This window comes from Macaca thibetana, chromosome 12 (genome assembly GCF_024542745.1).
Source record: "Macaca thibetana thibetana isolate TM-01 chromosome 12, ASM2454274v1, whole genome shotgun sequence".
Taxonomy (NCBI): Eukaryota; Metazoa; Chordata; class Mammalia; order Primates; family Cercopithecidae; genus Macaca; species Macaca thibetana.
The window spans coordinates 18,553,983-18,580,356 of NC_065589.1; the positions used below are offsets into that span (position 1 = coordinate 18,553,983).

Consider the following 26,374-nt stretch of genomic DNA (forward strand, 5'->3'; position numbering starts at 1 on the left):
GGCACAGTGAGCCCTTAGTGATTAACTATTGAATGGCTTTAAATTTGAATGGCTTTTAATTTTCTTTAAAAAGTTAATTCCTTGGTTATTAAAAAGTCAGATGATGCCAAGGTGGCAGAGAAAAGAAAACTTATTTCATTTTATTTTACTTTAAGTTCCAAGATACTTGTGCAGAATGTGCAGGTTTGTTACATAGGTAAACATGTGCCATAGTGGTTTGCTGCACCTATCAACCCATCACCTAGGTATTAAGCCCTGCATGCATTAGCTATTTGTCCTGATCCTCTCCCTCCCCACGCCCAACAGGCCCCAGTGTGTGTCATTCCCCTCCCTGTGTCCGTGTGTTCTCATTGTTCAGCTCCCACTTATAAGTGAGAACATGTGGTGTTTGGTTTTCTCTTCCTGCATTAGTTTGGTGAGGATGATGGCTTCCAGTTTCATCCATGTTCTTGCAAAGGACATGATCTCATTTCTTGAGAAAAGGAAATATTTATGCACTGCCGGTGGGAGTGTATATTAGTTTAGTCATTGTGTGAAGCAGTGTAGTGATTCTTCAAAGAACTTAAAACGGAATTACCATTCAACCCAGCAATCCCATTATTGGGTATACACCCAAAGGAATAGAAATCATTCTACCACAAGGACACATGAATGCGATTGTTCACTGAAGCACTGTTCACAATAGCAAAGACATGGAATCAACCTAAATGCCCATCGACAGTTGACTGGATAAAGAAAATGTAGTACATTTACACCATGGAATTTTATGCAGCCATAAAAATTAATGAGATCAGGTCCTTTGAAGCAACATGAATGGAGCTGGAGGCCATTATCCTCAGCAAACTAACACAGGAACAGAAAACCAAATACTTCATGTTCTCACGTATTAAGTGGGAGCTAAACAACAAGAACACATAGACATTAAGAGGGGAACAACACACACTGGGTCCTACTTGAGGGTGGAGCAGGGAGGAGAGATAGGATCAGAGAAAATACCTATTGGGTACTATACTTATTACCTGAGTGATGAAATAACCTGTACAACAAACCCCTGTGACACGCAATTTACCTGTATAACAAACCTACGCATGTACCCTCAAACCTAAAATAAAAGTTAAAAACTAAAAAATAAACCAAAAACATGTTAATTCTTATAGAGACTTCTGGCAGGTAAATTTCCAAGTTTAAAATGTTAGTATGATTCCCCCTTTAAGAGAATGACTCCCTCTCAGTCTCCCCTTCATCCAGCCTGACAGACCTTCTCAATAAGAAAACATCTCAAGTGAAAACGGAATGGGCTTTGCCTCTTGGGCTTCTTCTGTGCAGTCTTTTCCCTCCTTTGTTCTATGCTGAACACCAGCTTGGAAACATAGATATTATTTATTTAGAAGTCACAGGAAAGCATTTAAGTTCTCATCCTTTAGTTGGCAGAAAAGTCCACCGATACTTGAATCAGAAGATGTGTTGGACCTTGAGTTTTCCCTGTGATGTTGTGTGAGCCAATTTATCCGTAATTGACAATCTGAAGAAGGCAATGATGAACATTAGTGATTGAGGGGATGACCATGCTATTCCATCCACCATGTTCCACTTTTCTACTTGGCCCTTGCCCAGAGATACGAAGAGAAACTCTTCTCTGTTTTATTATAGAGTTCAGCTATAAAGGAAATTTTAGCTATTATAACAAGCTGCCAGATGAGGCACACATTCTCATTTCTGTTTCTTAAACATTTGAAGGATGAGGCATTGCTTGTAAGCATCTAACAGGCAATACTCTGGCTTTGGAGAAGTTGGCAATAAGGAGAGGCAATCTCAGCTCACCCTGCCAGTATCCAACAGAGGACCTTTTGCCTTCTGAATCTTTGCCCAAAGCATATGAATGAGCCAGAATTGTGTTTGGCTCAATCTGGACAAAATGGGCTTAGAATCTACAGCTCTCTGATACTCTAATAGTAAAGTCTTTGAGATTTTCTTGTGCCCCTACCACCACCACCACCACCACCACCACCACCACCACCACCACCACCACCACCACCACCACCACCACTACCTCCATATTAGGCCAGGTTTCATCACCATATGCTTGACATCCTGCCAATCAACACATGATTCCAGGCTCTGAAACTAATCATGATTTCTCTCACTTGTTCAGCAATTGTTAGTTTGTGGTACTCTAGGTTTCTGCCCTATCAGGAGTCTTCTGCCTGGCTTTCAAACCTGCCATCATCTACCTTCTACTTACCTGATCAGCCCCTGCCCCCATCTCTCTAATTGTTAGCATCTTTTCTAGTCTATATTCACCTCCAGGTATCTTTCAGAGTGTTTCTTTTGCCACCTTTATACACTGAAAACCTGTCTAGCCTTCAGGATGTACTTCAGCCTTTACTTATCTCTCCTTGCCCTAAAACTCCACATTTATCATTTGAGTAGATACTTGCTGCATTTTAATGTTTTCTGTTCCTTTTCTCCCCAACTAAATTGTAAGTGTCTTAAGATCTGGAATAAAGATATGAAAAATGAAAACTATATCTGATTATTGATTAATTTCCAAATGGTCCCAATGGCACAGTTAGCCGCACACCTAAGTTGATAGCTATGCCTTTGGTTCTCTCCTACAAACAATAAGTAAAGGAAATGTCATTGTGGGTTCAGTGGCTTTCTGACACGGGACTTTAAACAAGCTTATGTGACCATTTGGAGAATCCGAAGCAACTTGACCCCAGCACAATAAAAGATGGTCTATAGCCTCTTTTGAGGAGTCTAAACATTTATGTGATCGACACTGATTATACGTCATCCTAATTTCTTGTAATAATCTTGAATTGTTAACAAAAGGATGGTTATTTCACTCTAAGGTTAAAAACAAGCTTAGACAGGTTAGAAAATGTGTCCAAGTTCACATAGTTGGTCAAGTGTGGATTTGAAGACATGGTGGGTTAACTTTCGAGCCCTTAAGCTGTGGCTTCCAAGGCACCTTCCATTCATACCACAGGTATTCTAGATTTCAAGCACCGACACTATCAGGGTAGAAACGAGTAAACAAAAGTGTGGACTCAGAGGAGCTATCTGCCAAATGCTGAAACACACTGGCAGCATTGTACACCTAAGAGCTAGTCAATAACATTATTTCTTTACATTTCCATGGATGTTTGAAAAAACTAAATTCACAAAGCCTTCAGAGAACACTGGATTTGCTCAAAATTTTGACGTGCTGAACTTGATAGTGCTCAGGAAATATTAAACATCTAAATATGATTGATTGTTCTCCTGAGGAAGGAAAAAAATCAATGTTTTACTTTTCCTCCAGTTTGGTAGAGTTTTCTTTTTTCAAGGCCTTCCTTTAGATGTCTAAATGCTTCATACAAATAAGTCCTAGAAACCTATATAACTCTCTCACAGTTGTGTTAAAAAGTAGGTGGTTCAGGCCGGGTGCGGTAGCTCGTACCTGTAATCCTAGCACTTTGGGAGGCCAAGGCAGGCGGATCACTTGAGGTCAGGAGTTCGAAACCAGCCTGGCCAACAGGGTAAACTCTGTCTCTACTAAAAATACAAAAAAGTTAGCTGGGTGAGGTGGTGCGCGCCTGTAGTCCCAGCTACTCGGGAGGCTGAGGCAGGAGAACCTGTAGGCAGAGGTTGCAGTGAGCCGAGATCGCGCCACTGCACTCCAGCCTGGGCAACAGAGCAAGAATCTGTCTCAAATATATGTGTATATGTGATTCAGTAGTCAAAAAGTAACTTAATGGAAATTCTACTCTTTGCTTGCATGTCTCAGAGAATATCAGAGGGGATCAAATTGCTAAACCACGGCCTCTCATCCCCATTTCTTTTCTATACTGAAGTTGCACCAAAGCCTCTCATTTGCCACATCCCCAAAATTCTTTCTGACATTCAACCCACAGCAATTCTCTGTGTTCCAGTTCTCTCCTCTCTAGTTGAGTATCCCTCTCCACCCATTCTTCTAGTCTGGCTTCACAAAACAACAACAATCAAAACCAGACTAGCAGAGTTGTTATATTCCCACCTACAGGAAATTAATAATGGCATCAATTTTGCATGCCTCTGTCTATCCACACTGTTTGCAATGTGATTTTGTAGCGCCTCCTGACAAGGGGTGGAAATGACTACATGCTTGCTCTCAGCTCAGACCTCAGGAGGCCTTGCATACTTCCTCTTCATTTCTCTCTCTCTTCTGCTCTTCCTCTTTCTCTCCCCTTCTCTTTCTCCGTCTCCCTAATAACCCTGATATCGCTATCGAAGATGAGTAGAGGACAGCCTACTTGTCCCAGCTGAAAATATCCCAGACCAACAACCAACCAACCAACCCAAACACACGAGAGCCCGCCAGCTGTCAGCTGGTCCACCAGCTCATCACAGATGCATGAGCAGGTCCAGCCAAGAGCAGAAGCAGCACTAGGCCAATCCACAGTTTCATGAGCTAATTAATGTTTAAGCTGGTTTAAGCCATTCCTTTATGGAGTGGTTTGTTACACCGCACTAGAAAACTGATATATTTGTAAAAGAAGAGATAAATCAGAGCTAGGAGCAGAGGGGAAATAGGGAATACTTGCCTGTGAATAAATTGTGTTTGCATTGAGTGGAAGCTGATATTTATCAGTGAGAGTTTCTAACAGCAACACGAGGGTTCAGTGTTATGTTTTTTTCTTTTAGTGTCACCTACCAAACTAACTCTGGTAGAACTAATGTAAATGTAAAAACTATCCATAGACTTCTTATTGCAAATGTGGAATTTTTTCTAGCCCTTACTTGACCATAATAATTTAATCTGCAATCTTGTCTATAATCCAAAGCAAAGGTCTTTTTCCACCACTCATGTGGCTTTTGGTCAGAGTCCATTGCTTAAGGATTTTGCTGAAAGCAATGCCTACTCTATCAAAGAAGCATTTATCACAATCTGTGAAAGGTTTATGTGTAAGCAACAGCAATGTGTATGTCACTGGGTCCGGACAGAGCTGTAATAAAATCTACATGTTGGCTGTATCCACTTAGGATATATTTCCCTTCTGAGAATATTCATTTGCTTTCAGATATTTTGGACATAAATTGTTTTGAAGTTAGGGTATACCCTTTTGAGGCATTGCCAAACAAGCTGCTTTCATTACATCCAAATTCTATCCCCATAAGAAAGTCTATAGCTATGTTTTTAAAAAGTAGAGCTACAACATAATGATGATGATAAAACATTTTCTCAAGATTTAACAAACACACAAACTTCAAGATAAATTGGATTAGGAAATTCTATGTAATGTCACCATCTGGTTACTCCTGCAAAATGTTACAACTATCTCGATGCCAATAATCAACATTTTATTAATGCCTTAAAGCAAGAAAAGATCATTTTTTTAAAGGACCTAAGAGAATTGTTTTGCGGTCTTTGATAGTCTCATGAAGGACAACATATCAAAGTATCTTTGGGGATGCTTTGCTTCCAACACAGAAATCAACTGTAACTAAATTAACAAAAAGAAAAACTTATTGAAAGGATACAGGCTCTCATAATGATAAAGGGGAAAGCTTGAAACACACACACACACACACACACACACACACACACACACGCAGATTTCAGACAGGGTAAGCAACAGAGCAGCTCCAGGTACGAAAGTGTCAGAAACTATTTAATGTGTCACCTCAAATTGCCATTGTCATGATGAACAATCTCCAGCTGTTTTCCATCTTTTTGTGCCATATTGTTTAAGATTCCAATTGCAGGAGGAGAGTATCTACTTGGCCTAACTTGTGTCAGCTACTCAATCTTGCTGGGCCACCTTGATTGGCAGTCCCCCAGGACTGCTTCCAATGGAATCAAATATCTGGGAGAGAAGGAGGTAGTTCCCTAAAGCAACATCAAGGTTCTGTAACTTGAAGAATGAAAAATGAGCACAGGAAAATGAAGCAATAGAAGCCAACCACAGAAGCCCATGCTCAAAAGACTGGCAAACCAATAAAACCTGAAGTCAAGACCCCATCTCCCATTCCTCTACCATCTTCCACTCTATGTGGAGACTTGTAAATAGCCTTAAAAAATACTCCATGGACAGTGCCTGGGGTGGAGGTGGGAGATAAAATATTTTAATGGCAATTTAAAAGAAAAGAGGGTATTAATTTTCAACTTAATTGGACAGTAACTCTCATTATCATCACAGAAGCAGAGTGAAAAAGAAAATAGAGATTATGGTGAGGTGAAAGTGAACACAATGCAAGGCAAAGAAGAAAGAAATAAAGTCATTATCAGAAAAAAAAAACCATGATAATTATTACTTCCCTATGAAACTACACAGACTAGGTAGACTCAGAATGGGTATTTGCCAGTGTTAATGTCACTGCATTCTATGCCTTAAATGTACCTTCAAGGATCCCTGGGACAATCCCAATTTTTGTATCTTCTGGGCTGGGTCTATTTGGACTATCTCTTCTTTGTATCTAACCTGACTCCTCTTATAACTTACTTAATTTATTCTTGTGCTGTTATTGGTAATGGTGGAGAATAACATGTCACAAAACTTCCTATAAATATCTTCTCATATGCTTACAGTTCCTAATCCTATTGTCAATCCTGCTATGAACCAAGCAGCATCATTCAACAGCCTTCTCCCATCAGTCCTATGTACTGAGCCTTTAACAAGGTTTTCGGAAAAAAGAGGTGTCAATTTCACTGTGTTCCCAGAAGAGACAGGGGTCTGTTTGTTCTCCATTCAGAGTGGAAATAATAAAAAGAGGAAGAATCTCAGTGAACTGACTTGGGCGTTGATCACCAACCCTCCCTTAAAAATGTGTACATGTGAATGTCCTTTCACACAAACGTAATCACAGAATTTCCCTGGAGCACATTAGACCTGGAGATATGTTAGACTCTCAGCATCCCAGATTGGTGGGGAAAAGGCTAAAGTCATAACAAAAAGGAGCCAGAGCAAGGCCAGGGACAGCTCCTACCCCAGTTAACCAATTATGAAGCATACCAATATCAGAAAATAGTTAGATGTGCTGGACCTTATGCCAAGTGTTATATATGAATGATCTCATCTAATTCTCTTACCCACTTTTGCTTTAGAGTTATTTTTCTTACCTACAGATGAAGAAACTAGGGCTCATAAAGTGAAGAAATGCATTCAGGATTAGACTTGCAAGAAGTATCAGAGCCAGAATTGACACCAGGTCATCTAGTTCCAAGGCTTGGGCTGGAAAAACCAATATATTTTCAAGGGCCATGATACCCGATGCTGGAGCTGGAGAGGGAGTGCCCAGTCTGGTAGGCAGCTGCCTAGGGGATCTGGAGGAAGGTGGAAGGCCAGTACCCCAGGAGGGGATAGGGGGTTCCAGTTTAGCCTGCCAGGGCTTGGGCCAGCCTCACATCTCAGCAGGAAACTATATGCCAAGCAGTGTCAGAGCCTGACTGCCTTAGGCATGCCCATTGTAAAGACTGGAGACCTGTTACCTGCTGGGCCAACTCAGGCAGAGTTTGCCAGCCAATGAGAGGCAGCCTGACAACACATCCACAGCTCCCAAACCCTAGGGCCATGCTCAGTATCTGGCCCAGAGCCTAGATTAAAAAAAAAAAAAATTACCAAAGAGTCCCTGAGCCTGCTGTGTACTTCCTACACGAGCTACAGTGCCACTCACAACCAACACTATGTCCCAATCACTACGTCCAGCCAGGTTCCTAATGAGTCCTCCATTTCCTGCTGGACCAAAACCCTAAAAATATCCCCAGCATCTTCCTACCCATTTCCCTCTCCAGTGAGCTGAATCCTGGCCCTCAACCCAGCAGTCATTTGTCAGTAATACTGGTTCATTCCAAAAGCACCTTCCCTGGATTCAAAATAGTACTTTCTATTGATGCTGGCTGCCATGACCACTCAGAGATCTTACTACCCGTAGCCATCAAACTGGACCACTTGGTTCCTGTTATTAGCCCAGATTAAATCCCATCTCACTCGGTGATTAAGGTGGCTGGCTTCCTCCCCTGGGCAGGCTCCCTGAAAAGGTCACTCCCAATTCTATCAGTCCCAGTGACCTCAGTCCAATCTGACTCAGTTTACTCCCCCCCTCTACCAGTCCGCTGGTTTGGGAGTTTCCAAATGCCTGAAGGCCAAGCTCAAACATGTCATCATAACACAGGAAACAAAGCAGTGTGCAGTTTTATTGACTGGCTCTACACAGGATGGGGCAGGCTATCGTGAGCAGCCACACAGATTCACAGTAGTCACCTGCATGACTGGTCATTAGCAGATAGGCCAGGATAAGCTGCAAGAGAAGCCCACCTGACTCTTGCTATCAGAGCTAAGGATCACAAGAACTAATATGCCTCACTCCCTGTTGCATGCCCTCCCACTTCTCAGCGTCTATACTGGATGTTTGCTTATTGAGGACCTGCCTCCCCTTGCCTCTGCCCCAGGTGATATGGTTTGACTGTGCCCCCACCCAAGTCTCACCTTGAATTGTAGCTCCCACAATTCCCATGTGTTGTAGGAGGGACCCAGTGGGAGGTAATTGAATCATGGGGGTGGGTCTTTCCCATGCAATTCTTGTGATAGTGAATAAGTCTCACAAGATCTGATGGTTTTATAAAGGGGAGTTTCCCTGCACAAGTTCTCTTCTCTTGTGTGCCGCCATATGAGACTTGCCTTTCACCTTCCACCATGATTGTGAGACCTCCCCAGCCACGTGGAACTGTGAATCCATCAAACCTCTTTCTTTTGTAAATTGTCCAGTCTCAGATATGTCTTTATCAGCAGCATGAAAATACACGAGGTTTCCCCTGAATATCCACTAGCTTTTCCCATTTTGAATCTGCATCTCTTCTCTGCTCTTGATTTGGAAAATAGTTATAAAAGCCTTTTTTGTGGCTGTCCCCATGGACCATCTCTGTGTGGGTGGCACTGCTCCATTCAGGCACCAGGCTGTTAAAACTGATGGCTTCACTCATTCTGGGCAACACTAGACTACTCCAGGCAACCCTCACAGTCTCAACCTGGCTGCTGCCCAGTAGCTCTCAGAAACTTGAAAGAGAGGTCTATCGTTCATTATTCCAGAGGTCTATGATGATTTCTCTAGAGTCAAGGCTATGAACCTCAGGACTGAAAAAGGGCTTCAGGAGTCTGTAGACAGGAGTCACCTGTACTAGTAAAATAATTTTTGGATGTGCATTTTTCTAAAAAGAGGCTGCATAGCTATGAGGATATTTTCTCTCTCACCCGCTCTTCCTAAGTCCTAGCAGTATTATCCCCTGGGATATTTTGCCACTGGCATTCCTCCATCATCATTCTGATCCAAACTCTGAGAACTGCTACCACAGCTTCCCAGTGGCCTTCTGACCTATGTTCTTGCCTGCCCCCTACAATCAGACTCAGACACTACAGGCAGAAGGCAAATAAAAATGCAAATTTGGTTGGGAAGGCCTGTTAACTTGAGTGTGTTCTTGTCTTCCACATCCATCCATCCACTAAAAAATTTTGCTTTTGCTGCCTAATTTCCTCCCCTTTGCTCTGCCTTCTAATGCAGTTCTGCTTTTCCGGCCCAGTTCCCGTGATTGTTGTGATACTGAATCAAGATGAATGTATGGAGAGGTGGTACAGAGAGATGTGAGGAAAAGGGGAGGCAATGGTAGAACAGTGGCCATTCAGTCTGAAAGCTGGGAAAATACTAAAGGTGAAAGAGGGACAGGGGAATGAAGTGAGAGTCATACAGCTGCCATGGGGGTCTGAGAGGAGAAAAATGGTATTTTTAAAGCAGCACTGCTATGTGTTATAAATCTGGGCTACCCAACCCTTGGGCTGCAGGCTGGTACTGGTCCGTGGCCTGTTAGGAACTGAGATGCACAGCAGGAAGTGAGTGGTGAGTGAACCAGCATGACCACCTGAGCTCTGCCTCCTGTCAGATCAGCAGCAGCATTCAGTTCTCACAGAAGCATGAACACTATTGTGAAATGTGCATGCAAGGGATCTAGGGTGTGAGCTCTTTATGAGAACCTAAGCTCTAAGATCATCATGCCTGATGACCTGAGGTGGAAGTTTCATCCCAAGACCATTCCCCTCCTCCTCCACTCCATGGAAAAATTTATTCCACAAAACAGGTCCCTGAGGCCAAAAAGGTTGGGGACTGCTGTTATATCCTGTATCATTCATTGTAGCAGGTAGAATAGTGTCCCCTCTGGAATGCATGTCCACCTAGAACTTCAGAATGTGATCTTATTTGGAAATAGAGTCTTTGCAGATGCAATTACTTAAGTGAAGATAAAGTCATACTGGATCAGGGTGGGCCCTTAATCCAGTTGCTATGGTTTGGGTATTTGTCCCCTCCAAATCTCATGTTGAAATTTGATCCCCAGTGTTGGAGATGGAGCCTAATGGGAGGTGTTTGGGTCATGGGCATGGATTTTCCTCATGAATAGATTAGTGTCCTCCCTAGGGGATGAGTGAGTTCTCACTCTACTAGTTCCTGAGAGGACTGGTTATTAAAGAATAACTTGGCACCTCACTCCTCTCTCTCTTGCTTCCTCTTTCACCAGGTGATCTCTGCACATGTTGGGTCTTTTTCTGCCTTTGGCCATGAGTGGAAACAGCCTGAGGCCCTCACCAGATGTAGATGCCCAATCTTGAACTTTCCAGCCATCAGAATCATGAACCAAATAAACTTTTTTTTCTTTATGAAGTACCCAGCCTCAGGTATTCCTTTATAGCAACACAAAGTGGACTAAGACACCAATACTAGTGTCCTTATAAGGTCATCTGAGCACACAGACATACACAGAGAAGGCTTTGTAAAGATGGATGCAAAATTGAAGTAAAGAAGCTACAAGTTAAGGAACACCAAGGATTGCCAATAACTGCTAGAAGCTTGGAAGAAGGAGGGAAGGATTCTTCCTTCCACCCTTCAGAGGGATCATGGCCCCAGTGATACCTTGATTTCAGACTCCTAACCTCCAGAACTGTGAGAGAACACAGTTATGGACTATATAATGACTTTTAGGTCAAAAACAGACCACATATATGACAGAAATCCTGTAAGATTAAAATGGAACTGAAAAAATCCTATCACCTAGTGATGTCATAGCCATCATACATTGTAGCCTAATCTTTTTATTTTTAAGTAAATTTTGTGTAGCCTAAGTGTATAGCACGTCCTCAAATAACATCATTTTGTTCAAAGTCATTTTGTTATAACATCGACGAGAAAAAAATAAAGTCTATTCCCAGCTCAGGCCACTGTCTGTGCGGAGTTCCCACATTCTCACCAGGTCTGCATGGGTTTTCTCCGGGTACCCCAGTTTCTTCTCACATCCCAAAGATATGCATGTTTAGTGAAGTGGTGTGTCTAAATGGTTCCAGTAAAGTCTACAGTCATGTACAGTTGTGTCTTAAAAGCCATCGTATTCATTTGCCACTTACTTAGTGACTCACCCAGAGCAACTTCCAGTCCTGCAAGCTCCATTTGTGGTAAGTGACCTATACAGGTGCGCCATTTTTTAATCTTTTATACCGTATGTTAGTGTGCTTTTTCTATGTTTAGATATAGTTAGATACACAAATACTTACAATTGTGTTACAGTTGTCTACAGTATTCAGTGCAGTGATATGCTGTACAGGTTCATATCCTAGGAGTAACAGGCTATGCCACATAGCCTAGGTGCATAATAAGCTATACCATCCAGGTTTGTGTAAGCACACTCCATGATGTTTGCACAATGAAATTGCCTAATGATGCGTTTTTCAGAATATATTCTCATTGTTAAGTGATGCATGACTGTAAATTTCTGTTGCCACCCAGTTTGTGGTAATTTGTTACAGCAGCCCTGGGAAGCTAGTGTAGTCATGTTACACTGCAGTGACAAACGCGGTGAAAACTCAGGACCTTAAAAGGGGTATTTTCTTGGGCATGTGGGGAATAACCCTTCTCCAGCTTCCAGTGTGAACTGAGAAAGCGAAACCCTGCTTTTGGAGAAGCTGGGATCTTCCCAGCACCAGAAACTTCCTCAGGCCCCTGACTGGCTCCCGGCTAACCTTTGGGTGGGACTGGAGTTTCCTGAACAAGGAACAAAGGAGCCTTCCGCAGAGCTCTGACAGGCAGGTCTCTGAGGGCCTGTGCTGTGTGCTGTTAGGATAGCTTGGTGTTGTCTACACCCCATTATTAAGTTTTGTCTGAGTGTGTCCTTGCTGTTCATTGTCTAATTTGGTAACATTTATTTTGGTCCTGACCCCTTCTGCTGCTGCTGGGTTTCAGTTTCAGGGCAGGTGGAATGACATTCAAATAAAGAAATGCTTTCTATCAAAAAAAAGGGGGGGATTTTATTTCTGATTCACTGAAGTCTGCTGCACATCACCAGCCATCTTACACCTTGAAGCTATGCCACTTGGAAACATGGCCTCCAACATCACTGTGGCAGATGAAGCAAGGGCCACAGCATCATACAGAATATTTTTAAGAAAGAGACCTGGAAATGGCTTACATCATTGCTACCAGAACCCAGTCCCATGATCCCAACAAAACTGCAAGGAAGGCTGGAAAATGCAGAGAGGCACATAGATATTGGGTGAGCTCTGATATGGTTTGGCTATGTTCCTACCCAAATCTCATCTTGAATTGTAGCTCCCATAATTCCCAAGTATTGTGGGAGGGACTAGGTGGAACATAATTGTATCATGGGGACGACTTCCCCCATACTGTTCTCATGGCAGTGAATAAGCCTCGGAAAATCTGATGGTTTCATAAGGGGTTTCCCCTTTCACTTGGCTCTCATTCTCTCTTGTCTGCCGCCATGATTGTGAGGCCTCTTCAGCCACATGGAATTGTGCATCCATTAAACTTCTTTTTCTGTATAAATTACCCAGTCTCATGTATGTCTTTATCAGCAGTGTGAAAACAGACTAATGCAAGTTCTAATATTCTCTGCCCTTTAAAAGGCACAAATAATAAGAACTATCTTTGATTGCATTTCTCAATCCAATGATAGTGTTTTGCATTTGAATGCAATATTATGGCAAGACTGAGTCTTAAGGTACCCAGAGGGTACCTTAGAATATATTAGATCATATAATCCTATCTTTCCCAGATTAGAGTACTTCACTGTATTTCTTTTTTCTTCTAGGACAGAGAGAACAATGCTTACTATGGTCTCCAAGGTCTATCCTATGTCATCTGAACCTTGCCAACCTCTTCAGTGTTAGATGTGCTACTCCTCTCTCTGTCTTTCTCCTCCTGTCCCATAGATCTTCTTCAGGTTCCTCCAGGGCACCACGCTACTTCCCACATGGAAGCTTTGCACACGCTGCTGCCCGACACTATTGCAAGGACACTTTCCTCCTTCTCTTCACTTTCTGATGTCAGTTCATTCATTGCTTACTCAGTGAAGTCTTACCTTAACAGGGCTTCTTCCCAAGCTAAATTCTATCCTTCAGTTGTTCTCATAAAGTTTCTTATATTTTTTGTTCTTCTTACTGATCATACTTTGTCATATGTACGTGTGATTATTTGATCAATGTCTCTTTCTCTTACTCCCATATTTGAGTAAATATTTGTTTAAAATCAATGAATGAACGAATTCTAGAAAGGGCGTAGGATCTAAAAATATTTGGTGACTGCCTTAAAATATTTTAAAGTAGTGTGTGTTCATTAAGATGCTTTCGGCTGCAAGTAAGGGAAATAATAACTCAAAATTGCCAAGACAAAAAGGAGTATTTATCTTATCCAATGAGGGGGACCTTGGTAGGAGGCCTCCTGGGTTGGTTAACTCAGCAGCTCAGTGACATCATCAAAGACCCAGAATCTTTCTATCTTTTGTCTCTTCCATCTTTAGTATGTTGCCTTAGTTCCTCTCATGGTCACAAGATGGCTGCTGTTGTCCTGGGCATCAAGTTGAAGAATGGATCTCCTTTTTGCTTGAATTTTTTTTAATCCTCAACACAACCTTTCTCAGAAGCTGTCCAACCAATTGCCCATCATATACACAATTGGCTTAAATTAGGTCACATTTCCACCCCTAAGCCAAACATTTGGCAAAGAGAATGAAATGATCATGATTGGTCAAGATTAACCAGGATTTTCTTTTAAGGCAATTAGCAGAAGGATAGATGGATAAATGCCTCAACAAAATCCAGATTCTGCAAGCAGAAAATGTGATAGTATTTACAGATAAACAACCCTATCTCCTACACACTACTATAATCAGCGTTATAGAATAAAATAAGCCTTCCATGAATGTATTGCCAGATTTTTATCTGAGTATATAATTTATTACATAGATACCCATCTTGATGTGTTAAAAGGTATCAGCTAGAATGCTATATTGAGCTAATTGTCTTGATGTGGTCTGGCACTTTTTCATGACTAAGAAGCAGGAAGCATAAAATACTACCAAGCTATATGTACCGACACACATAAAAACCTTTTCACGAGTAAATAAGAGTAAGCGTTCAGAACAATGGAGACATAGGGATAAAGAGGGACTAAGTGGATTATTTCATACTTATGTTCATGACGTGTGCACCGAAACCTTGACATTCAGAAGTGTGCCATGCCTCAGTGACAGCAAACACACATAGGATCCAGATCTTGGTTTCTAAATTACTTTTCTCCAATAAAAGTAGCCCAGGCTCCTTGGAGAAATGTCTGATTCTAGGGCTAAGGTAGAGAAAAATACAAGCTAAGCCTGGAACGTCTTGTAGATCCAGAAAGCAAAGAGTGGTCAAAACACAAAAGAATATTCTGTAAAAGTTAATGGATTCACAACATTTAACCTAAAAAAAAAAAAAAAAAAAAAAGACAAAGAATGAGGGCATATCAAAGGGACACAAGAAAAGCCCCCAGTGGCCAATGCTGGAAAAATTTGAGCAATAAATGAATAGTGTGGTATTCTATTACAGCTCATAATATGAAATAAACATAAATGAGCCCACATTTATATAAATATATAATTCAATTAAATAAATGAATAGGGGAGAGGATACAAATCTTTCCTACAGAAGAATTCCATCTAATATAAGTAGACGGTAGCTATTCCCACCTCCAGAAGGCAGAACGAAACCTCCCTGTGTGTGAGCTGGACTTAGTGACGTGCAACCAAAGAACAGAATATGGAAAGGGGCAAAATAGTAACTTTACAGTAGAGAAACATGGCAAACACTACCTCAACCAAATTGATCAAGGTTAACTCCATCACTGATGAGTCGTATTGATATCATGTGCCTTGATTTGATGTGATGAGGACACAACCTATCTGGTAGCCTTCCCCAGGACCCCTAACCCCAATCAAATCATGAGAAAACATCAAACAAACATATATTAAGGGATATTGTGCAAAACACTTGACCAGTACACCTCAGAGCTGTCAAGGCCATGAAAACCTAGAATGAGAAACTGTCACAGACCAGAGGAGACTAAGGAGACATGACGACTAAATGCAATGAGTATTCTTCATGGAACTCTGGAACAGAAGAGGATATTGGGGGAAAATCTGTCGAAGTCCAAATAAAAGCTGGAGTTTAGCTACTGATAAGGTGCCAGTGTTAATTTCCAAGCTGTGACAAGTATAAGAGAGATTCTCCATATTATCTTTACAACGTTTATGTTCATGTAAAATTACCTCAAAGTAAAAAGGTTTACTTTTTTTTAAGATTAGTTTTTTTAAAAAAAATAGGTTGACAACCACTGCTCTAAAAGATCTATCCTTGGATTAGGCAACCACATCAATGTGGTTGGCTGCCTAGGTGCATGAAATAAATGATATTGCTACTCTGCCTCCACTCTCTCCATTACAGCATTTTCTGATTGTGCTTTGGTATAATGCCATCATTAGAGACAAATCTGCAACCCACCTCCAGGAATTTCAGGACTTCAGACACAAACCTGTGTACCATCCTCATTCCTAGTTTCATGTCACTATCTTCTCTTTATCTTTTCTTTGTTCAGATTTACATATATATCCCTGTAGTCAAAGGAGGAATAAAAGATAAATCCATATACAGGAATTGGGTCATTCATCTCTGGGCCCATAGTACACAGCTCAGCTTTAGGCTCACAGTAGCAACAACTCACACATCACTTATTCTGAGCCAGGCACTCTTCAGACACTCACCAAATATGCATGCCTTTCCACTTTATAACAACATGATAAAGTAGCTACTGTTCTCAACCCCATTTTACAGGTAAGGAAACTAAGGCCCAGGGAGGTTAAGCAACTTGTCCACATTACAGAGAAAGTAAATGACAGAGTGTGGATTTGAACCCAGGAAGTCTGACTCCAAAGTCTGTGTTCTTAACCTTATAATGTCAAATGGTTTGCAAAATGAAAGAGAGGGAGCTAAAAAGGAAAAGAAGGTAGGGAGAGGAATAGATAGAGTGTGGGTCTCTAGAGACCATTTTGATGGAAGATGGTGCTAGCTGCTGCTCACAGTCACAGGATTTGAGGAGTGCTAAAAGATTCCCATTGTCACTCCACTCAAACACATCTGTACCATTGAATGATACATTACCCACTCTTTGGGGGTCTGAGATAAGAAAAGTTGTCATTGAAATGCAAATATTTTAACCAAGGAGGTGAAAGATCTCTACAATGAAAACAAATGAAAAAACACTGATGAAGGCAATTGAATAAAGCAGAAAAAAAAAAAATGGAAAGACATCTCATGATCATGGATTAGAAGAATTAATATTGCTGAAATCATCAGATTGCCCACAGCGATCTACAGATTCAATGCAATTCCTATCTTAATACTAATGACATTCTTTATAGAGATAGAGAAAACAATCCTAAAATTTGCATGGAACCACAAAAAAACACAAATAGTCAAAGCAACCCTGAGCAAAATGAACAAAACTGAAGACATCACATTACCTGACTTCAAATTACACTAGAAAATCAGTTATACTATTAACCAAAACAGCATCGTATTGGTATTAAAAACAGACACATAGACCAATAGAACAGAATAGAGAACCCAGAAACAAATCCATGTATTTACAACTAACTGATTTTTTTTTCACAAAGTCTCCAAGAACATACATTGAGGAAGGATAGTCTCTTCAATAAGTGATGCTGGGAAAACTGGATATCCAAATGCGGAAGAATGAAAGCAGTCCCCTATCACTCACCATATGTGTATAAAGATCAATTCAAAACGGATTAAGGACTGAAATGTAAGACCCAAAACTAACTACTAAAAGAAAACAGAGAGAAAATGCTTCAGGGCATTGGTCTAGACAAAGATTTTATGGCTAAGACTTCAAAGCCACAGGCAACAAAAATAAAAATAGACAAATAGGACTAAATCAAACTAAAAAGCTTCTACATAGCAAAGGAAACAATCAACAAAGTGAAGAGACAATTTGTAGAATGGTAGAAAACATTTGCAAACTATACATCTGACAAGGAACTAATATCCAGAATATACAAAGAACTCAAATAACTCAACAGCAAAATACCTAATCCGATTAGAAAATGAGAAAAGGATCTGATGGATATTTCTAAAACAAACAAACAAACAAACAAAAACAAATGGCCAATGAAAAATGCTCAACATCACTAACCATTGGGGAAATGCAAATCAAGATCACAGTGAGATATCATCTCACCCTAGTTAGAATGGCTGTGGTCAAAATGACACAAAAAATAAACACTGGTAACAAGGTGGAGAAAAGAGAACTTTTATACACCGTTGGTGGGAACACAAATTAATACAACCATTATAGAAAATAGTATCGAGATTTCTCAAAAAACTAAAAATACAACTACCATATAATCCAGCAATCCCACTACTGGGTATTTATTTAAAGGGAAGAAAATCAGTATATGGAAGAGATATCTGCATGTTTAAATGTATTGCGGTACTATTCACAATAGCTGAGATAGAATCATTCTAAATGTCCATCAACAGATGAATGGATAAAGAAAATGTGGTACACATACACAATGGAATACAACTCGGCCATAAAAAAGAATGAAAGCCTGTCATTAGTGGCAACAAGGATGAGTCTGGAGGACAATTAAGTTATGTGAAATAAGTTAGGCACAGAAAGATGTGTACATGCAAGTTCTCATTTGTCTATGGGAGCTGAAACATATTGAGCTCACTGAACGAGAGAGTAGAATAGTTGTTACTAGAGGCAGGGAAGGGGGAGGAGAGGGTGGCTAGGGAGAGGTTGGTTAATGGATACAAAATTACAGGCAGACAGGAGAAATGAGTTCTAGTGCTCTATAGTGCTGTAGGACGAACACAGTTAATGATAATTTATTGCATATTTTCAGTAAGCAGCAAGAGAGGATTTTGCATGTTCCAAACACAAATAATCAATCTTTGAGATGATGGATGTGCTAATTACACTGATTTGATTATTACACATTAATACATGTATCAAAATATCACACTGTACCCCATAAATAAGTACAATTATTACAAGTCACCTAAGAATAAAAGAAAAATAATACTCCATCACAGAAAAATGCAAATATTATTCGAAAGGAAGTAAAGCCAGTGTTAAAATTGATTAACTGGCCAGTCCTGTAAAATAAGGCAAGGGATGGGTAACTTTTTTTTTTTTTTGAGACAGGGTCTCACTCTGTTGCACAGGCTCAGTGGCACAAACACAGCTCACCGTAGCCTTCACCTCCTCAGTGCAAGTGATCCTCCTGCCTCAGCCTCCACCTGTGTTGCTGGGACCGCAAGTGCATGCCAGCACACCTGGCTAATTTTTTGATTTTTTGAAAAGATAGGAATCTCACTATATTGCCAAGGCTGGTCTCAAACTCTTGGGCTCAAACTATCCTCCTGTCTTGGCCTCCCAAAGTGCTGAGATTACGAGTGTGAGGCACAGATGACTCTTGATATGTGGAAGAAAGGCCCAGAATTTGTGGGGTTTCCCAGGAGACAGGAAGAGGTAGAGCCCCACTTTGGAAGGCTGTGAGAAGCCTGCATGAGAACACTGAGGTGGCAAAGGGAGGCAAGCACTCAGAGGTGAGAGGAAAGAGGGTGGGGAGAAGCCCCAGAAAGCTGTGGGGGAAAGTGTGGGCAAAAGCCACCTGGACATTCCTCCAGTGGTTGGTTGGTTCTGCAGTTCTTCATGCACAAACCAAGCCAGAAAGAGTCAGGCAAGCAAATATCTGCAATCTCACAGCTGTACAGTTTTCTATTCACTTTCCTCTGGAAGCCTCTCTTCCTTGTCCTCATTCTTACAAACCATAAAATCTAAATTAGATGTAACACTAGTCTCAGAAAGACCAAATGTATCTAAGTACACGATTTCCCATTTCTTCTATGCATCATGGGATGCTTATGAAGCAGCACAGAATGTGGACATCTAAGTTAGAATAATGATTCTAACAGCTGATTATTGAGAGTTCTCTAGGTGCTTTCTACCTACTTTTCATTTTAACTTCTCAATGAGCCTCTGAAGCAGCATTGCTGCTCCTTTAACAGAAAGTAACTTGAGCCTTAGAGGTATTCAGGGAATTACCAAGATTTCAGGCTGGCAAAGATGAGAGCCTGGATTCTTGAACTGGCCTGTATAATTCTAAGCACAGGCTCTTACCCAGTGTTTCACGAGCTCCTCATTTACCTATGCAACCTTGGGCAAGTCATTCGGTTTTTTGGACCCCGGCTGCCTTGTACATTAGATAAGCAAGTTAACTCAGTTTTTAAAACTTTCGCGTTCATATGACTTCACTGGGGATCTTATTAAAAGCTGTCAGGCTGGGCATGGTGGCTCACCCCTGTAATCCCAATACCTTGAGAGATTGAGGCAGGAAGATCGCCTGATTCCAGGAGTTCAAGACCAATCTGGGCAACATATAATGAGCCAAACACTATAGGAAGTGTCTCAGTTTGCTTGGGCTACTGTAATAAAATACCTTAGACGAAGTGGCTTATAAATAACACAAATGTATTTCTCGCAGTTCTGGAAGCTGGGAAGTTCAACATCCAGGCACCAGCAGATCCAGTGTCTGGTGAGGGCCTGTTTCCTGCTTCCAAGAGAGCAGTCTTCTTGCTGTGTCCTCACATGGCGGGGGGGTAAGGATCATTCCTGGGTCTCTTTTATAAGGGCCCTAATCCCAATTATGAAGACCCTGTCCTCATGACTTAAGCACCCCCCAATGCCACCCCTCGGTGATTAAGTTTCAACACAGGAATGTTGAGGGGACACAAACATTTAGACCACAGCAGTTTGCATAAGGCAGAGCCAGCAAGGAACTAAATTGGACCAATGAAGATCAAATGTGTGCTTCAGAATTAATAATAGCAGTAATCTGTGAAGGTTTTTAGACTTTACAAACTACTTAACCTATCTTATATTCTCTCAATAGCCCTATAGTAGATATTCAATTATCTCTTTATTTATTTATTTATTTATTAGACATGAGGAAACTGAGCCTCAGAGAATTCAAATGACTTGCCCAAGATCACAATTAAGAGGCAGTAGAAACTGGATAAAAACCAGGGTTTTCCGGCTCCCAGTGTTCCGTTTCCTGAGTCCTTCCCATCATGCAATGCTCTAAGAGTTGGAAGAGGTAGGGAACGTGGGACGCATAAGGAGGAACAGAAGCTTGCAAACTGCCCGGGCACCAATTAGAATAGTAAAATTAATTGCATTTTTTGTTCATTCCACAAATATTTATTATGGACTTCTCCGTGCAAGGCACTGTATGAAAACATGAAAATATACAAGACATGGCCCACTGCCCTGAGGTTGGAACCTAAACCAAATGCTTACATCCAAGGCCGGATGTGGTTGTGTGGAATATTTAGCCCACACTCAGAACCACAAGAGCATGGAGTAAGGGGAAATCGACACTGGCTAAGCTGAGAGGGGAAAACTGTGAAGGATGAAAATTATTTCAGTGGCAAAGAGTGGTGGCAGATTATGTCCAAAAATAGCCAAAGTAATCCCACTCCTCCAGCACGCCTTTTTGAAATATGATTTCACCGCTCCTCTTATTATGAACTAAATTGTGCCCCCCCCCCAATTCATATGTTGATGCCCCAATCCCCTAATGTGACTATATTTGAAGATAGTCTTTAAGGAAGTAATTAAGGTTAAATGAGATCATAAGGGTGGGGTCCTAATCCAATAAGACTGGTGTCCTTTTAAGAAGGGAAAGAGACAGCAGAGGCTGAGCTCCATGGTTGACATATGTAATCCCAGCACTTTGGGAGGGCAAGGTGGGTGGATCACGAGGTCAGGAGTTTGAGACCAGCCTGGCCAAGAGACCAGCCTGGCCAACATGGTGAAACCCCATTTCTACTAAAAATACAAAAATTAGCTGGGTGTGGTGGCATGAGCCTATAGTCCCAGCTACTCAGGAGGCTGAGGCAGGAGAATCGCTTGAGCCCGGGTGGTGGAGGTTGCAGTGACCCGAGATTGGGCCACTGCACTTCAGCCTGGAGTCGGTGAGAAGAGTGAGACTCCATTTCAAAAAAAAAAAAAAAAAAAGAAAGAAAGAAAGAGAGACAGCAGCAGAGATCTCTCTATATATATATGAAAAAAAAAAAAAAAAGAAGCGAAGCCACAGTGAGAAGGTAGCCATCTGCAAGCCAGGAAGAGAGGCCTCACTGGAAACCAACTCTTCTGGCACCTTGATCTCCAGCCTACAAAACTGTGAGAAAATAAACATCTATTGTTTAAGTTACCCAGCCTGCAGTAGCTACTTACGACAGCCCGAGCTCTCTAATACACCTCTCATCAAGAGGTAGAGTCTACTTGAATCTGAGATAGCCCTGTGACCTGCTCTGAATTGTGGCAGCAGAAGTGATATCGTACCAAATCCAAGGCTAGTCCTTAATAGAACTTGAGGCTTCTGTTTTCCCCACCTTGGAGTCCTGAGCCATCCTATAAAGCCTGACTACTGCTGGAAAACCATGTAGGAAAGCCTTAGAGCTTGAAATCCAACAAGGTGAAAAAGGCCCGTAAAGATGAAAAACTAGAGAGAAGACTGAGGGTTCCAGTCCTTCTCTCTGAGAGTCCACATGTATGAGTGTGGCCATCTTGAGTCCTGCAGCTGCACGAGTGAGGTCAGACAACAGGAGGTGGAGCAGAGATGAACCATCCCAGCCAAACCATGCCCATTCAACCGAAACAATCACAAACAAATAAAATGCTTGTTATTTTAAGCCATTAAAATTTGGGATAGTTAGGGCCAGGCACAGTGGCTCCTGTCTATAATCCCAGCACTTTCGGAGGTGGAGGCAGGCAGATCACCTGAGGTCAGGAGTTTGAGACCAGCCTGGCCAACATAGCAAAACCAAGTCTCTACTAAAAATACTAAAATTAGCTGGGCATGGTGGCATGCGCCTGTAATCCCAGCTACTCAGGAGGCGGAGGCAGGAGAATCGCTTGAACCTGGGATGTGGAGGTTGCGGTGAGCTGAGATTGCGCCATTGCACTCCAGCCTGGGTAACAAGAGCGAAACTCTGTCCCAAAAAAGAAAAAAAAAAAAAAAAAAAAAAAGATAGTTTGTAATGCAACACTAGATAACTGATACCGGTGGAGTAAGAAAAGGGTATTCAGGTCGGAGAGAATGGTTTAAACAATGGCATGATGACAGAAAAATACAATCTTGATATAGGTGAGTAATTCTGATTGGGAAAGCATTTAAAAACACAGAGAAAATGAAAAGATAATGCAAGAAAGGTGGGTGGGGTTAAATTGTAGAGAGCTTTCATTGTAGTAAATTTTTATTAAGCATTTACTGTGTGTCAAATACTCAGTTCTTTTTATGAATTAACTACACAATCCTCACATAGCCCTATGAGTGGGTTATTCTATTATTATCCCCCATTTTACAAAATGGACACTGAGGCTCACAGGTTAAATTACTTGAAAAAAAAATTACATAGTGGTGAGACTGGGATTTGAACACAGGTAATCTAACTTCAGAGCCTATGCTCATAACCTCTACAGAAGACTGACTTAACCAAGGAATCGGAATCTTTGAGATAAACGGCGGAATTATTTTAAGCTGGGGAATAGCGTGACCGAAACAGCAGTTCAGAAAGACTAAGCTGGCAGTTACAGATAGAATCTGGAAGCTGAGAGAATAGTTAGGGTGCTATTGGAGTGGTAAGAGTTTGAACTGACTTGCAAAAATGGAAAAGGGGTGACTCAGAGGGACTTGGGGGAAAGAATTTAAAAACTACTAACAGCACCCAAGGAATGGCTGGAAATGGGAGGAATAAAAAGAAGAAAACGGGCTGGGTGCGGGGGCTCACACCTGTAATCCCAGCACTTTGGGAGGCTGAGGCCGGTGGATTGCCTGAGGTCAGGAGTTTGAGACCAGTCTGGCCAACATGGTGAAACCCCCGTCTACTAAAAATACAAAAAATTAGCCAGGCATGGTGGCGCTTGCCTGTAATCCCAGTTACTTGGGAGGGTGAGGCAGGAGAATCACTTGAACCCAGGAGGCGTAGGTTGCCGTGAGCTGAGACCATGTGACTGCACTCCAGCCTGGGTGACAAGAGTGACACTCTGTCAAAAAAAAAAGAAAGAAAGGAAGGCAGGAAAGAAAGAAAAAGAGAGAGAGAGAGGGAGGGAGGGAGGAGGAGTGAGAGAGAGAGAAAGAAAGAAGAAAGAAAGAAAGAGAAAGAGAAAGAAAGAAAGAAAGGAAGGAAGGAAGGAAGGAAGGAAGGAAGAGAGAGAAAGAAAGTCACAATTCATTCCCATCTTTGTGCTTTGGTGACTGAGATGGAAGTCATGTCTGTAAAACACACGGAACACAGGAGGAAGAACTGGTTTGGGGATGAAGATAATAAGTGGGTTTGACTTGTTAGGTGGGAGGTGATGGTGGGATATTAAGTGGAGGTGTCTGCCAGGCACTTGGAGATAGATGAGTGGTACCTTGGGACGGTGGCCAAGGCCATCTGTAGATACAGGCTTAGAATTCATCCAGAACTAAGCAAAGTTACATACATTTAAGATATGTCAGTTAGGCGTCCTAGGTTGCTAGCAACAGAAACTGAATCTGGCTAACAAGTAGAAAACTCTCACAGAAACAGAGTTCACTGTGGACCTCTGCTCAGACGGGATAGGGTCTAGGGCAGCTCTGAGGTCCAGATTGGAAGAACTCACAAATTCATCATTCATCAAGCTGAAATGAGTCAGCTGCAACTACTTTTTCCTTCTTTTCAAGAGTCAAAGAACTGGGAGGGAATCCAGTGAGCTTGGTCATACGCCCATCCCTTGGCTAGTGAAAGTAAGGATACCTTGATTTCCTTCCCAATAAAATGCTGCATAAAATAGGAGAGGTGTTTCCACTATCAAAATGCGAGGAGGGGAACAGGTGTTGGTGGCCACAGATAAATCAATGTTCATTCCATTAGGAGAGAGTGTGGAGAAAAGAAGAGGGAGCTGAGGACAGTCAACTGCATGGTGCCCACCTGTTGGAAGATTTGATGAAAAAGGCAAGTTAAGGCATCGGAAGAGAGAAAATAGGCAAAGGAGTTTCCAAAAAATGGGCCACACATGAGGGTGAAATCCTGCCAAGGACTCAAAGGTGATAAAGAATGTTGAAAAACTACTGGGTTTGCCATTGGAAGCTATTGGTAACCTTTGGGAGAGAAGGAGGGCCCGAGGAAGTGAGGGAGAAAAGGAGGGGAGCCCGATGACGGGGTAAGAAGATACACGGAAGAGACCCATGGAAATAAGGTGGCAGCATCTATTGTTTGGTGGTAAAAGGAAGGAGAGGAGCGGGGTTATTGTTTGAAGGGGTCAGTATCACAATGACTCTCAGAACCTGGCTGTTACATCCTATTTGGTCACATATTAGTAGAAAATAATACCCAGCCCAGGGCCAGGCGTGGTGGCTCACACCTGTAATCCCAGCACCTTGGGAGGCCAAGGCGGGCGGATCACGAGGTCAGGAGATCAAGACCATCCTAGCTAACACAGTGAAACCCCGTCTCTACTAAAAATACAAAAAATTAGCCAGGCGGGCTGGCGGGCGCCTGTAGTACCAGCTACAGGCTGAGGCAGGAGAACGGCGTGAACCTGGGACACAGAGCTTGCAGTGAGCCAAGATCGTGCCACTGCACTCCAGCCTGGGCAACAGAGCGAGACTCTGTCTCAAAAAAAAAAAAAAAAAAAAGAAAAGAAAAGAAAAGAAAACGGAAATTAATAACCAGCCCAGCACTTAGTAATACCTTTTCTCTGAAGCTCTTGGTGAAAACTAGTGACGACAATAGCAAAGTGCAAATTGATGCTCTGGTTTAATCTGTTTCAGAAGTTACAGAAAGAGGAAATTGAATTTATTAGAAAGCCAACTTTAAAGGGAAATAAAAAGACAAATGCCTTTTCTAAGCTAAAAAAAAAAAAAACCCCAAAGCAATGCAACAGTTTCAGAAACTAATTGTATAAGTGTACTGTTATTACCAGTCTCTTTTCCCCTGGTTGAAACAATCTTCCATAACAACATTTGCAACTATAATATTGTGTAACAAGCAGTTACGGTGTAATGTCTTTTAAATAGGGGTTAAATAGGAGAGAAGTGAGTATCCATTATCTTATTATCATAACATCCGTCAGTCTTCCAGACAAAACACTATCATCCCACTGAGAGCTAAGGACAGTTTTTACTTAAACACAAGGTCATACTGTTTGGGTGCATGGGACAGCAGTGGAGGTGGGGTGGGGGATTTTCATTTATTCCAAGGCACTCAACACTGGACTTCTTCCAAGAGAGGAAACAAGACTAAATAGATCATTTGTTTTATTCTGTTTGGGCATTTCTTGCGTTTCTCCCAACTGTGGCTTATGGACACAAAGCCAAACTCAGAGCCTGGCTGGAGCTGGCTAAACTCCAGGTCAAAGGAATAAACAATCTGAAGCTCTATTTGCAGATTAAGGCAAGCCACACAATTGCAGGACAAAATGAAATTCCGCTGTGAATGTGAAGTTGCAAAGAAACAGCCAGGTAGAAGTGTTAAATGATTTGGATTTCTCAAACAAAACTGAAGTAGAGGTAGGAAGGAAATGTCGATGGGAAGTACACATCTATGAGAAACGCATCTCAAAAAGGGTCAAATATTGGAGAATACTGGAGGAGGAACCTGCTGCTTGTGGGGACCAACGGAGGTAGAAACACAACATCTTTGGAACAGCCCCTCATGGTGGGTGTCAAAGAGCCTGGCCATTTGAGTGTCATGGAAAGTGTAGTTTGGGTTATTACTTCCGTTTCCTCTTGCTGGCATCAGCAAGGTCGGCCAACACCAGTCATGCACACTCAGTAACAAGTATAGTTGGTATTCCCAGCATATCCCACTGGCAGAATGGGTCTTTGTCTTGAATCACTTTCCTTTGGGAGACCTCATGGTCGGCCTCATCGCATGTCTAGCGAGAGAGAAAGGAACATTAGTGGCTAGGCTTAGTTTAGCATATTAGT

The 26,374-nt window shown here is 41.8% G+C and overlaps 1 protein-coding gene across 1 annotated transcript in view; it reads left to right on the top strand.

The window, feature by feature from the left end:
- The first annotated feature begins 18,997 nt into the window (after positions 1–18,997).
- SCG2 (secretogranin II) overlaps positions 18,998–26,374 on the top strand; it is a 468,897-nt gene continuing 461,520 nt past the window's right edge. Inside the window, exon 1 of the mRNA XM_050752154.1 lies at positions 18,998–19,007. The gene's annotated coding sequence lies outside the window, so the exon portion shown is untranslated. The remainder of the gene's footprint in view (positions 19,008–26,374) is intronic.